This window comes from Emydura macquarii, unplaced genomic scaffold (genome assembly GCF_026122565.2).
Source record: "Emydura macquarii macquarii isolate MOO-44397 ecotype Brisbane River unplaced genomic scaffold, CSIRO-AGI_Emac_v2 contig_2422, whole genome shotgun sequence".
NCBI classification, from domain to species: Eukaryota; Metazoa; Chordata; order Testudines; family Chelidae; genus Emydura; species Emydura macquarii.
The window spans coordinates 16,009,317-16,024,545 of NW_027132559.1; the positions used below are offsets into that span (position 1 = coordinate 16,009,317).

A 15,229-nucleotide genomic window follows, 5' to 3' on the forward strand; every position below is an offset into this window, starting at 1 on the left:
GGCCTAAAGAAGGAAGCAAAAAGTAATGGTCCAATCAGTATAATTAATGATCACAAATAAATCAATTAACTATTTGTTACTGTAAAGAAAAAAATATAGCAATGTGCAAGGTAATTTCTTGCATTTTGTCACTAAGCTTCATTCTGTTTTTATGAGTTCTCTAAGTAATTTCCTCCCTCCAGACATGCATGCAATTTATCCTAAGGGACAGATTTACCACCCCCATCAGAAAAGAAAGAAAGAAATTAGAATGTACCGAAATCTGTGAGAGTTGCCTTAAAAAGAGGGGCAGTTATACTAGCAAAATCTTTTATGACAAAATTTTCAAAGGCACTAAATCTGGCATCTACTTGCACATGCCTGAGTTGCTTGCATGTGCAAGGTTGGGTACAATCACTTGTGCATACAATGATGGAATTTATACATTTTTACATACACACACTTTTGCTCATTTTGCATATGCAAATGGGTTGTGGTGCCTATCGTTTTTGTTTGCACAAGTACAAATGGCTGAAAATTGCACAAAAGTAATGGCACACAAACAAATGGACAGCGTGCTTTGGCTCTTAAACAAACAGTCACTGAATTAAAACAGGTATCAATTTTTTACTTAAATTTTGTTGCATTTGCTAATTATCAGAGAGATAGGGCCCACTCCTTCCCAGGCTCTTTCCTTTCTACTGCATCCTCTGTGAAGTTGGTATGCTTAATGTGTGGTATCACAGCCACTTCCGTGTCATGAACACAACAGGTTCACAGTGTGACCCAACAAAAGGAAAGGACCTTGTTTGTAAAACAAAGACCTGAAATGAGAATAAATAGAAGGACTAGCAGTGACAGCCTGCTGGAGTTTAGCTAACTTCAAGATTTGAAGACTGAGTCACACCACCATTGTGGGTCTTAGAGTTTTATTTCAACCAACAAAAGGGTTCTCTCACTGCACAGAGTACCTAGTTTTTTAGTTTACACTACAGCAACATTCATAGTTCCTAAAACAGAGTAAATTCAGAGTCTGTCATACTCTTTGTTGTTCAGCATTCTATCAGCAGGGTTCTTTTACCCCAGAGTCCAATATGTGTTCTTCCCTTGGAGAAAGGGCATCTCCCATGACCCTTTATTTTTAAAGGCTAAGCTCAGATTTGTAAAGGTATTTAGGCATTGCTGCACTCAGCACTGCACCATTTGGCTCATTTAGGAGGCTAACTCTCATTTTGAAAAGTGATTCAGGCACTTGGGATTTTGGCTCCCAACTGCCTAAATTCCTTTTGAAAGTGAGATTTAGGTTCCTAAATCAGTTAGGCACTGCACCACTGAGAACAGGAACACCAAATACCTTTAAAATCTGGACTTAGCTCCCTTCAGAACTACAGTTTATAAATCACTCTGAGATATTGCAGGTACTTATTCTCTCTCCTTTAAGTAATCTTTTTTTGCCACTCCTTACCCCGAGGATACCTATACCCAGTCACACTAGCCAAGGGCAGTTTTCACCACCAAGCATTCCTTTTTCCTCAAGTTTGCTCCTGTGAGAAATCTACATCACTCTTTTAAGCCAAACAGATGCGTAGACTGAACAAAAGAGGAAGAATACATTTCTGTTTTTAATAAGCACAGTCAGAAAATGTATTAAGACATTTTTTTTCACCTATGTTGTCCACTAGAGCCTGACATTTTGTATCTACTAAAGAGTCCGTAGAATTATTCATAAGAATGAGCATTAGGGCTGATGGAAAACTGGGTTTTCACGGAAATTAAAATTTTTGGAAAGTATCTGTTTTTCTTTAAAACTTCCATTAAAAAAAAATTGTTTTTGTTTGTTTGTTTAAAATAAAGGTCAATTTTTCCACTGAGACATGGTTACTGAGGTAATATTTCTTATCGGACCAACTTCTGTCTGTGAGAGAGACACGCTTTCCAACTTACACAGAGCTCTTCTTCAGGTCTGGGACCCGTGTAAGCTGGAAAGCGTGTCTCTCTCACCAATAGAAGTTGGTCCAGTAAAAGATATTACCCGCCAACCCACTCTCTAATATCCTGGAACCAACGTGGCTCTAACAACACTGCATACAATTCTTCCACTGGAAATTGTGATAAAAATGATGGTTTCATTTAACTTTTCCAAAGAAGGGGAAACAATATCACCTGCTCTACTGACGGTGCCTGGCTGATATCATCATCATTCCAACTCAGGTACCTACACTCTCAGACCTACACTCTCCTGAAGTTTCAAATAGATAGGATGTTGCTTCCTGACATACATTGTTTTGGAGTGTTAGCTGTGCGCTATTAGAGTTCCTATGTTGCAGCAAAAAGGTGGTGAGATTTCAGCAGCAGAGACCTTATATGCTGGGATGTTGCAAAGCTTAGCTGATTGCAAAGTGTTTCGAGATCCTCAGGAGGAGAATATAATGAACTGCAAATTGTTATTTCAAGAGACAGTTAACAGTTTATATTCTAACTCAAATTAAGCAAAACATTGTTTTTGTTAATATCAACATTCCATCACTCAGAAGCAAGAAAAATTGTAGATCCAATTTTTTAAAATACATTTTTCTGAGGAGAATGTCTAATAAGATGACAGTTGCTTAATTACAGGAAGCATGATTCTTATGTTATATGTGATTTACTCAGGATTGAGAAGGAAATGTTTTATAGACCTTTCCAGGTTTCTGCAACCTAATGGAGCAACTACTAAGCTGACTGCCACAAAAAAGACACACATGGCTGTGTGTTCATTTTTAGTAACCTGAGGCACGTCATTGTGCATGGAAAAAACCAGACAAAGAGCAAGGGGTTTGCGGAGTGAGCTGGCAACAGGTTTTATCTTCTTTGTTATGCAATCTGCTAAAACACCAGGTAAGAAAATTAAGGACAAAGATATGGTATGCAGTCCATTTCTGAATTTTCTGGGTAACTAAAGCCTGGATTAGGTGGTGGTGCGTGTAAGATTTAAGGCCAAAGACTGGATGAGTTTAACTCACCCCTAACTCCGGGAAGTGCATAATCTCTCTGAAATGCATAACCTGGACTGCTTTACTGACATTGTGAAATGGAATCTACCCATAAAAATGAGATTCAGATCAGAGCATTTAGGGGGCATTAATGACATCATGGGAAGCCAATAAGAAAGTTCTAATTGTATCCAGAATTCAAGAGCCATTTCATTATCTTTATATTAGTTTAGACATAATGCTTTGGGTACATATTAGCTGAACCTAAAAATTTGCTCTGTTCAGTCAATAATGAATACATTTTTGGAATTAAAAAGTTTACGGCAGATAGAAGTGATAAATGGGAGGCTTTATGCCTATCAGTAATTTAATGTAGTTTATCTTTTAGTGTGACTATTTTATGTGGGTTATAATTAAAAAGTAGCACTAGAGGTTTTTAGGAAAAAACATGGGTGGCAAATTCAAGGGTTGTTCTACCTGCTCTTCAGACTTATCGACTGACTTCAGTGGAGGTTCATGAGGAGTAAATCTGTGCAGAATTTGACACATGGCGGTTATTGGCAAAGTATGCTGAATTTGTTGGACAAACTGCAGGTATCACAGGTACCATGGAATCCTATTACCTAGCCTAAAGCCCCTTAGGTTTCATTCATTCATTTATTTATTTTTAAAAGTCTGTTTGAGCTTTGCCAATTCTCAAGAACTAACAAAGCTTTCAAAATTCCCAAACTCCCACATACTCTCTTGTCCACCGTCTTGAACTTAGTGGAAACAATCCCTCATAGATCCTTTTCAAACTTCAATAGAGCTTTTAAAAAAACATGTCTGAAAGCAATGACAATTCTCTGTCAGACACGTTAAATTACAAAAATGAAGTTTTAAGGATTTGGACGTGGCTGTGGGAACATACTTTAGATCCAGAAAACCGATGTGGTCCTCTGTGGATTCTTTGATGTGAAATCTCATGGGTCCTGCAAGCACACTATGCTTTTAAATAGAGGTGGGCCCAACCAAACCTGGGATCGAAACAGTCCTGAGCTTTGGGGAAGTTTGGATCCAGATCCTAACCTGATGATTGATGCCTATGTCCATAATGGGGCTCATTCTTTACTTTTAAAATGATGGTATGGGATGTTGACATCAAACCCCGGTACATCCAATTCACTGTGCCTTCCACCACACAGTCTTTGCTGCATTCTAATTCTGATCTGCCAACCTCTTTTCATTTAAATCCCTCTCAAAGGCGCACATCTGTGTGGCTCACAAGAAATAATCAACAATATAGTAATACAGGCTGGGACTTTCAAAGAGCTTCCTTTGAAAATCCCAACCATAAGCTACATATTTAAAAAAGCATGCTAGTTATTCCCAGTGGATCCTGTCTGCTTTGTGTCAGGCACTGCTTAGATTGCACGGTCTTTAGGATAGGGACTGTCTGTATTTTGTGTCTTATACAGCACTGAGTACTCTCTTGGTGCTTAACAAAGAATAAAGAACTGAAATGCAGCTTCAGGGCTTTAAGAGAGCAATATCCACAGTATATTGCTGTCTAGCTTTGGTCTTCCACATCTAGTTAGACATTTCAAGAAATATACTGAGCGAACACACGCACAAGCATGTAATATAAAAACCCATAAGCATATTCAGATCTAATCAGTTCTTTACCATTTTTTTCTAATGTTATTTCCAAATTAGCAGCTGCTATCTCTGCCCCTTTTTACCTCCAGTTGTGAGGCAGCTGTCAGCCTCTTCCACTAACCCCCTTAACCCCCAACTAGAGACTTGATATGGCCTTAACATTAACCCTTGTTTTAATCAGCCTGGAGCCTGAGAAACCCAGCCTGTGTCCTCCTGGGAACACCATGAACTGCTGGTGGGCCAGTGGGCTAGACCTCATCTAGCTGTCTATTTGATACCGTCTCCTACATTTCTGTGTGAATTAGTGCAGACGTGCTCTTTTTGGTGGATGCTGAAGCTCTTTGGTACAGCTGTGAAATTGGAATAATCTTTTATAAAGACGACCCAGACTGGGGGGAAAATAGCAGCAGAGTGAAAAGCAGACAGAAGCTAGTCTCGACAAGGGGCATGTTTTTGAGGAAAATGGAGTTTTAATTTATTTACTGACATTGGCAGATAGATAAGCAGCATCCACTATTATCACTTTGTTCTGCAAGCTGTGGCACAGAGCTCTGATGCAGACACTAAAATAGGGCTTACTCTTGGAATCCTAGTACATGAGATAAGCAGTATCTTTTGATACAGGCAAGTATAGGGTTGGACAACTGCCTATAGAGATGATGCTGAGCCACAAAATCAACAGCTCCTTGTATTATTTTATTAGCAATAATTACTTCCAGCACTCTGTATATGACACAGTCTTGTACACATAGTTGATTTGGTGTCTATTCATTAAATAGGTGATAGGTGCAGCGTGAATGATGTCAGCAATACCTGATTTAAAAGCATGAGAGAGTCATAAACCAGGCTATTATACCTGGCTCAGTAAACATCCCAGAAATTATAACTAGCAGTTCATCATTCATCTCAATCAGTGTTCAGTGTGTGCAAACAAAGAGATTTACAAACATAATAAAGCAATAAAAACATCCCCAGAATATTTTGATGAACAAGTTTATGACTGCACTAATGAGCTATGCCAGTATATATCTAACCAGCTGGTTTAAGATTGCTGATTGGTTCTGCTATATTACAAAGGAAACACTGAGCAGCCAGAATTTTGCAGAATTAATTAAAAAGAGAGAGAAAGACCAGACTCATAGGTAGGTGCTAAAGGCTCAGTGGTAGGAGTTATGAAAGGAGGCTCTGTTTTAGGTCATTTAGTTATTAATCTGACAAGCTGCATTTGAAGATCAGTGTTCCAATGAAACCTAGTTCTAGTCACTTTCACAGCGTATGGGAAATGTCTGAACTGGTGAGCACTTATATAAGTAAGTCTTCACACCTGTGAGAAACTGTTGATCAGTCAAGCCTAGGTGTTCTGTGGCCTTTCACCAGGGGCAAAGATAGTACAGCCAATTTGCACGTGTGGATGTCTCTCCACACCATCCTTGCATTATGACTGGCTCTCTCATTGTGCGGAGGCCGATACAAGAGGAGACAGATCACCTTGTTCTTAGTCACAGTCAGACAACATGCAAATAGCTGAGACACAAATGTTGCAATCACCATAATTCATAGTCCAGAAACTCTTGCTAATTAGCCCAGCCCTCATAGCCAAATGAATCCTAAAAGTGATTGGTTACTGGGGGCCCAGTTGGTTGGCATAGGGAGCCTTATGCTGCAAGAAGTGTGTCTTTCCAATGAGATATAAAACTGAAGTCCTATCTACTTAAAGTGTCAATTAAAGAGCCCACAACTCTTTTCACAAGAGTAATGATTACAACCAAGTTCTCCTGGTTAAATACCACTTTGGGTTCTTATGTTCTGGCCCACAAACCTCCTGTAGTTTCAAATGGGTACAATATTCTCCTTAACCCCATCCCTAAATGACTGTGTAGTGTCTGTTGTTAAAATAAAACGCTGTTGTGTTCCACCCAGTGGTGGATGGATGAGAGTATCTGGGGTTAGGGGTAGGGAACGGAAGAGTGCCTGCAAATCAGATGGAACATTCAGCATTAACTTATTCACAAAGTCTTCTACAAGCCTGTAAAAGGCGCATGCAATATTTCAAGAGTTCACCTCTGCCCTCAGCTTACTCCTCCTAGATCCCTGCCTAGGCCTGAGGAAGAAGAAACAATGTCATCCTTTACTGTGTCCTGCCCCAGCCCAGTTTCACTTGCTTTTCATCCTCACCAGCAGACATTCAGCCATCAACAAAACGTGGCTGTTCATCTGTGGAACTGAAAGCAGCACCAGCCAAAACAAGTGGCAGCTATATTATACACCAGTTTAGGAATCGAAAAGGAAGAAGCGTACCATATCAATCCAAGAGCACGGAAGGTAAGAACAATGTAATAACCCACAAGGGAACTTGTCCTTGACACTGACGCAAATCCCCTGCACTTGTGAAAAAGTTCAATGTCAAGCCTGATTTTTATTAATTAGCTGTGTAACAATGTGCACAATGCACAAAGTGTGCAGCTACTTACACACATGATCACAACTGTAAGCTCTCTAACCAGGCAATTGTAGGCACCAATGGCTGATTCCAATCACCCCATTTGTACACACAAAAGGCAAGTGCAATTTAAGCATAAAATTGCACACACATTTATATACATAGCTGCATGTCATTTTTTTAATATATGGTCCCAATGATGACATCGTGTCAAGATTTCAGTATTTTATCTTATCCAAAATATTTTATCCTTAGAGAAGTGTGATCTCACTACTAGAGTTAATCTTTTTTGGATACTGAGTACAGTCTACTGTCTGATTCACAAGCGGCTATTCTTTCTGAATAAGCCTGTCTTCCTCAAGTTATAAATAGTATGATGTGATTCCTATCACTCTGAGCCTTGAAAAATGAGGGGAATAAAAATTACAGTTGCCTAAGGGAAATTCAAGGAAATGTAATCATGAAATAAGCCACTGTAAAGGAAAGGGATGGGTAAAGACATCAAATAAATGTATAATTAATGTGCTACTGTCTTCAGAATTCAAATGAAACTTCATATTTATGAACAGTTACCAGTACCTACAGTAGCTGATTAGAGCAAGGATGAATGAACAAGATTAATTAATAGTTACAGGGAGAAAAATACTGTTCCAAAGAAATAACTTGAATTTTTCAATAAAATCACTTTGAAGTACTTCAAAAACTATAAGTCAAATACTTTTGTCTGTTGCTGTCAGTTTCCAATTCCATTTTCTAAATGAGAAGAAAATAGTATATTTTATGGGCTATTACTTTCAAATAGGAATCATACACAGCATTATATTAATGCCTTCATATCTACAGGTTGTAACAAATGATTTGTATTTGATCCAAAACATTTCACATGTGGGGATAAAAAAAAAAGATGATAAAAAGAGCAATTCAGCCATATAAAGATGTATTATCTCTATAAGCAGCCAAGACAAAAGACAAAAAAAGGTTATGTAGTTGTCCTTTTTCATTTTAGAACTCCTACGTCTGCGGCACTGATTTTCAGGAGCGGGCCATATTAGTTTTAAGTTGACCATTCAAAAAGCTAGCCTTTTTCTAACATGGTTGTTTTAACAGATATCATACCTGTATATAAAACAGACCTCTTTTTGTTAATTTGCTTTTCAGTACATGTGAAATGTCTGAAATTTTTTTATTTCTGATTTAGAACAGTGGTAAAAAATAATTACTCTATAATCACATTGATGTAAAAAAAATTTCCCCCACAGAAGTTAAACTTTTACAGACCTAGAACTAAAAAGAACAGTCTTTGAAATATAATTGAGACATGTAATAGCCACTATGCTATAGTCTATCATTAACAGCTAGGACAATTTTTAGAGGTTAAATTAGCTAGTGGATGGGTTCTCCTAATGCTCCCTGAATCCACCAGAAGAATGCTGAGAATTAAAATTTAAAAAGAATACTAAATGGAATAGCAGTGCTATGAAATTAATGCAAAACCTCTTAGTTCATAAGATTCACATGCTTACATAATTTCACACAAATCAGAATTTATATTGAGTTTTTCTTCTTTAGTAACAAGTAAAAACAATAAGGAAAAATGTTTTTGTTACACATTGGTTATGACCGCCTCCATAAACAGGATGGCAATTAAATTGTTTTGTTTTGGTTTCTTGCTTCTTTCTATTGTTAAGAGTGATTAGGTTGGTAGGAAAAAACACACAAAAAGGATAAAGTGTTTTTCAGACTACTGTTCCATATTCCCATGGAGTTTGATTTTGTGGAAACAGTAAAGTTAGTAAAAGAACACTACCACCTCTTTTATTGAGGCACCAAACACTTACACAGGACCTGAACTTTACTCAGGTGACTAGCCCACTGAAGCTCATGAATAAAGTTAAACATGCATGTAACAGGCCATGTCTACACTATGGGGACTATGGAGGCATTGCTATGGCACTGAGGCTATCCCAGCATAACCCCATGGTGTAGACGCAGCCTACAATGATGGAAGGGGTTTTCCATCAATGTCGGACCACCACCTCCCCAACCACTAGGGGTCAACAGAACCGTTATTCCATTCTGTTGATCTAGATGTGTCTATACCACGGGTTAGGTCTGCATCACTATGGTGCTCAGGAATGTACATTTGTCACACCCCTGATTGTCGTAGCTATGTTCACCTAAATTTTAAGTGCAGGACAGGCCAGAGTTTATAGAACCTGCCCCCAGGGTCCAATTCCATAACCTTTACTCAGGTTGAGTAGCACTGAAACATTTGAATAACTCATTAATTATGTGAGTGAGTAAATGCCCTCAGGGTAAGGAAGGGTTGCAGGGTTGGGCCACACATTACTTTGATTCTCAGAAAATTTGCCTGGCACATGCTGTAATATATTTGCTAGAAGACATACTTGTTTTCTGGTGCTAGTTCTGTTTTTCCTAGTAACTGAAAATAACCAAACCAACCAACCAAACAAACAAAAAACCCAACAACAAAAACAAAATAATGTCACTCAGCAACTAATTTTCTTTACATACCTCTTTTCCCTCTTCACACCAGTATTTAATGTGGGCCATTGCCACCATCCCTGAAAATAGACTAAAAAAGTTTTTTTCTATTGTTCCAGACCAGGACATTTGGCTCTTCTATTGCATAAATGCTGGAAAATCAGAAAACTTCAGCATAAGATGCCAACATCCATTAATCAAAGAAACGCATTGGGTGGAGAATTAACTAAGAACAGTTTTAACGCCCCCACCCCTCTCTTTAGAACAGTGACTTGGACAGCTTATGGCAGTGTGTACACACGCGTGTGTGTGTATATGAGAGAGTAAGGGAGCAGTAACCTAGACTGCCTGTCCTCTTGGACGGGGAGGGCTGTGGGTGTGTGCTGGGTGGAAAAGCTAAGGACAAAGATTTCTTTTTTTAATTTGGTGTTTTAAAATACATACATTTGAGAAAACACTCCAGAATACTTTTCATTCTAATGTTACAGCTCTATGCTTCATTGATTTCTTCCTTCATCTATTATTTAGAGACAGAATGATTATTAGGCATTACATATTAAATATTACTTGCAAGGTTACATTGAACATCCCATAATATAAGTACACTGCCCCTACTCAGACCATGGCAACTGCCACAGTAAAAATTTAAAAACTCAAGGAGTGGACCTATGGTAAAGCTCTCATTGATTTAAAATGTGATATTTCTCCAAGAGAGAACTGTACAAGGGCAGCAGGAGCAGGTCCCCAGCAACTATTATTTAATAATAAATAGTGATAAATAAAATGAATTTAATTTGCTGGTTCCCACAAAGTAATATCATGCATGTGGGGCTGCAAACCTCACAGAACAATGTTTCAGTGGAAATGATGGGAAAAACCTTGTCGTCTTCAATGTACAATTCCTAATGAAGCAATAGGAATTTTGGGAGAGTAAGGCATGAAGGCTCAGGCGCTGCAACAGTAAAGCATAATTTGCTACTTAGTTTAGCTGTCATCTTACATTTTTAAGGTAAAATCAAAACAGGCATGACAAATCGAGACACAGTAGAAATTAAAGCCTCTTTAGCAAGTTTCTTTGTAACAGTTTATATACTGAAAAGTAATTAAACACTTAATTTTTTTTGTGCTACACAAAAGGAACACCAGTGTTGTGAGGATGCACAGAGATTTCTTCCATGTAGTCTCTTGAATAAAAAATTACTTATCTTGAAAATTACCAATTTGTAAAACTCATGACTCACCCTCCGCACCTCAGCCGATCATTGCTTAAACAATGGTTGGACATTTCCCTTGTTGTTGTTGTTGTTGTTTTTTAAATACTTATTGCATAAAGTTACAGATGTACTTTGCATAATTGTGTTTTGGAAATCAGAGTAGAATTTTTTAGGATATCAGAGTATGTGAATCTCATCAACATATTTCAGGATCTGACAAATCCTATTCACGAATATTTTTTTCAAGTCAGAACTTTTGGGTATTTGAAACAGTCTGCTTACTTTGTCACATGGCAAACATCCGCTTGTAAGGAGCTACTGTACCGTCTCCTCCTCTAACTTTTTTGATTCAGGGTACTTCTGAATTACATGGTATTGTCAATCCCAAGTGTTCAAAAATCATGAGTCAGGCCCCCCAAAATGAGTAAATTGTTTAAAAATTAGAAGTTCTTAAAAAAAAATTGATTCTTCTTGTTTGCCTTCTGGTATTTGAGCCTTTAGGAGGTTAAATTTTCTAGCTTTTCTCCACAAACATAAGGGCCAGAAACTTCATATTTTATAAATGTTAGCTGAGAATCTGATGTATATATCTCCTAATTACAGCAGTTTAGACGTTAAAGAAAAAAAAAACCTCAACAAATATTGTGAGATGTGATAAAATGAGAGATGGCAACATTGTTTGGCCCAATTCAGTAATCTGAATCCCATGTAAATGTATTCAGGTCCTGAAAACTTGTTTTGGTTTGTTTTTTTGTGCAGCCTTGTTTGGGCGATGGAAGCTGTACATAGTGCATTCTCCATTTTTTAAGGGGTAACGTAGATAGACAAGGCAGTGTGGTACATTAGTAAGTGGGACAAGGCCCTCCCAAACATGCTAGGAAGACCAGGGACCTTTTTCTGGTTTTCACTATGTTCTCCCTGACCCTCAGTCCCTATGTTTTCACTACTGTCCTTCTGAATGAAGAGGACAACTCTTTCCTGAGTTCTAGAGCATCATTTCCATTATAGCTACAGATATTCTTCTTTGAACCCTCCTACAGAGCTTAAACACATGGACTCAATGCCACCAGCCCTCAGGGATTAAGACTTGAACTGAGATTCCATATATGGTACTACAGTAGAACCTCAAAGATACGAACACCTTGGGAATGGAGGTTGTTCGTAACTCTGAAATGTTTGTAACTCTGAACAAAACATTATGGCACAGTACCCTGCAGTCACTGTCTTCCAGCTGAGGTTGAGAGAGATCTCTGCAAAGGTGGCACCTGACAGCACTCCTTGGTTTGCAAGCAGCTCCTTGCCCTATTCCTATTTCTTGCCTTTGGGCTGAATGGGGGGGGCCCGCACCCTTGGCACTACAAGCCCCAGCCCTCAGCTGCCTCTCCCCAGGACTCACCCTGCTCAGTGCACTGCTTGCCACGTTCCAAAGGCAGCATGTGGCAGGGGGTTGGTGCCAGCCCACTGCTAGCGCCCCTCCCCTCACCTGCCCCTTACACTCTCAGAGGTGCTGGCAGGATCCAGGAGTGCAGCCATGGGCAAAGCTTGGGCCGCATCAATGCACAGACTATGGCCCTTTAAAACTCCTCCAGAGCACAGCTCCTCCACTCCATATCCAGGCCAAATATTGGCTGTAACAGCAGCAGCACAGTAGCTCCTTGTGATAGCTTCTTTCTTGGGCTCAAACTGACCCTCCTGACAGGTGGTGGTGGTGAAAACAGCTTCCCCCTCCAAGTGGAGTAGGGTGGTGGGGAGGGGGGGAGGTGAAACAGGAAACATCGCAGACCCCAGGCTGCTTCTGTTCTGCATGCCTAAGATGCAATACAGGCACAGCATAGTACAAATATTTGCTTTTTTCTTCTTTTTCCCCCCTCCCTTCCTCTGCTGCTGCCTGATTGCTTACTTCCAGTTTCACATGGTGTTTGGATGACCGGTCAGTTCATAACTCTGGTGTTCATATCTTTGAGGTTCTACTGTACATTTAAAAACTGGTTGTACCAAGCGCTGCACAGGTGTTTATATAATATCTAGCACAAGGAGGTCCTGGTCAGTGACTAACCGCTGTGATAACACAAATAATTAATAATTTGTGTGCATGGAAGAGAGGAGACAAGGAGCCTTCCTTCCCCCTTCTGTTGCTGGGGGGAAAACAGATGCAATCTTGGTCACTGCACTTGGACTGGACTTCCCAAAAGTTGTGGACCAACGGCAGATGCACTGACCTAGAACTAGGCTGTTGAGGAGGCTGACCTGTTAAAGGCCATAGCAGTGGTCACTGCTGTTTGGTCACCAGAGCACCATCAAAGGCTTTGTGGCTGCCTCTGGCATGATAGTTTCACGAACCCTCGCTAGTGTGATACACAACTGCAGCGAGACATGGTTTGAAGCCATGATCTAGCTCTTAATGACTACAATAATATAATGGTTGTATTATACAAGGATAACAATTTCTACTAGTTTTTAAAGGTTCTAATCCTGCTTTCATTCAAGGCAAAGGCAATATTCTCATTGACTTTCTAGGGCATATTTCACTTAATCAATTCTCTGCCATTGCAGGGGCCTCAGGTACCGAGGCAGCTCAGTCCCTCCTGTTCTCTGCCTATGGCACACAATAGTTTAGTTTCCGGAGGGCTGTAATACTTTGGCCTAATTCTGGTTGTTGGGCATCATGTGGGTTGGCTGGGTGGCGTTTAGTGACCTGTCATAAACAAGAGGTCAGACTAGATAATCTGCTTTAATGGAGCAGAAGCAGGCCCAAGTATTATAAGAAAAATGCTGTGCTGTTCATCCCATAATTGTCTCAAGATATAGATGAAAATTGCTGGGTCTTTCCGTTTAAATTTTTTTTTCTAGTCAGCTATGGCTTTAATTTTTTTACTTGAAATCTGACAAAGAAAAATTATCTCATTGCTATAAAATACTGCGTAAAAGGAGAGAGATTTCAACACCTGAATACATTAAACAAAGTTAATAGAAGGGGAACAAATAGCAAAGTCATGTCATTCTTACCTAATATTTTGTTTGCAACATGGACTGAAATAATGCCTACTCCAAATTTAAATAGTTTGCTTTCTGCTAGGTTAGTTAACTATCAGCAGCAACAAACAAGAAGTGAATATCTTTACTAAAGCACTCCTTCCTTTGGAAAGCATAAAATTCCACTATATATATCACTTTCAGGATGATTCTCTGAAATATTACCAAAAGCAACAGGAGAGCAGGCTTGAGCCTGCCTTACTTGGAGAAGCCAGCTATTTTGAATGGCTTTGAAAACAGGCCTACAGTTTCCGTAGTGTATTTGGAGAAGACAGCAGCTGGGTAGTCAGAGAATTCTACAGCAGGAAGGTGCCACCAAGACTTCTCTTTTTCATTTCCTTTCTGATCCAGTGGACTAGAGCAACTGCAAAACCACATGGAAAAAAAAAAGTGAGGTCTTCTGAGTTAAGAGCAAGGGTTTTTTGTTTTGTTTTGTTTTTAAAAAAGGCTCCTCATCTTGGTGCCCTGAGTTCTTCCAGGCAAAGAAGTAGTCTCAAAACAGAACAAACCTTCCTCTTACACACATCAGACCATTTCCTTGCACATTTCATCATCTCAGAAAGGCAGCTTGCACGCTCAGCCTGTTCCATGGGCATCACTTCATTTCATACTCTCTTCCTTTCCAGCTTTTAGGGAAACGTGCACAAACAGTAAGGATAAGTCTACACTCTAGTATTAGAGTTTTAACTCCCTTGATTTAATTAGCATCTAAACTGAGGTAAGTCGCTCACATGATGGCAAGACTGTTAATAGCTTGAAAAAAATGTACCATTTCAAAGTTTAATTGTGCCATTGAAGCACACCCCATAGTAAGAGGGTGCAACATCTGCCCTCCTCCTGTACATCAGGAGAGGCCATAGCCTCGCCTGCTCCTCGCCTCCTTTGGAATTCTGTGCATCCGTTAGAGGAGATGGTAGTGAGCACGTCCCCAATATTAAGGGCAGCAATTGCGCCTGGCTCTTATACAGGCTGTGCAACGAATAGGGGGCCAGACCCTTTACCCACTCCCTCACCACTGCATACCCTTGTAAGGGCTGGCTTCAGTCTGGCCTTAAATGAGGATTAATGGTGCATAAAAATAGAAGCTGATGCACACATACACACTAAGCTGTATCTATTAAATTCCAGTGTGAAAAGAAAGAGTCAGCTGAAGCTTTGCTGTACTGACTAAGGAAGGTGTTGGAATGTCAATCCAAGTGCCATCCCCTTGCATGACTTGTAAATGAAAGGTACCCTGAATCTCAGATGTACTTTCATAAATGACACTGAAGTACTTACAAAATGCTACTGATTTAGAAGACTGCTAGCAAGGGTGTTCAGTAATATCAGAGATGCACTAATTCTGCTTCCAAGGTTTGCATAGCCTGAATTTAAATACAAATTTGACATTCATGGTCACATAGAGAAAAGAAAGGCTCAGAAAAAATTGATATAAAGGAATTGGACTA

The 15,229-nt window shown here is 39.5% G+C and overlaps 1 protein-coding gene across 6 annotated transcripts in view; it reads right to left on the reverse strand.

Annotated features, from left to right (window-relative positions):
• CREB5 (cAMP responsive element binding protein 5) overlaps positions 1-15,229 on the reverse strand; it is a 305,374-nt gene that overhangs the window by 131,367 nt on the left and 158,778 nt on the right. The window lies entirely within an intron of this gene.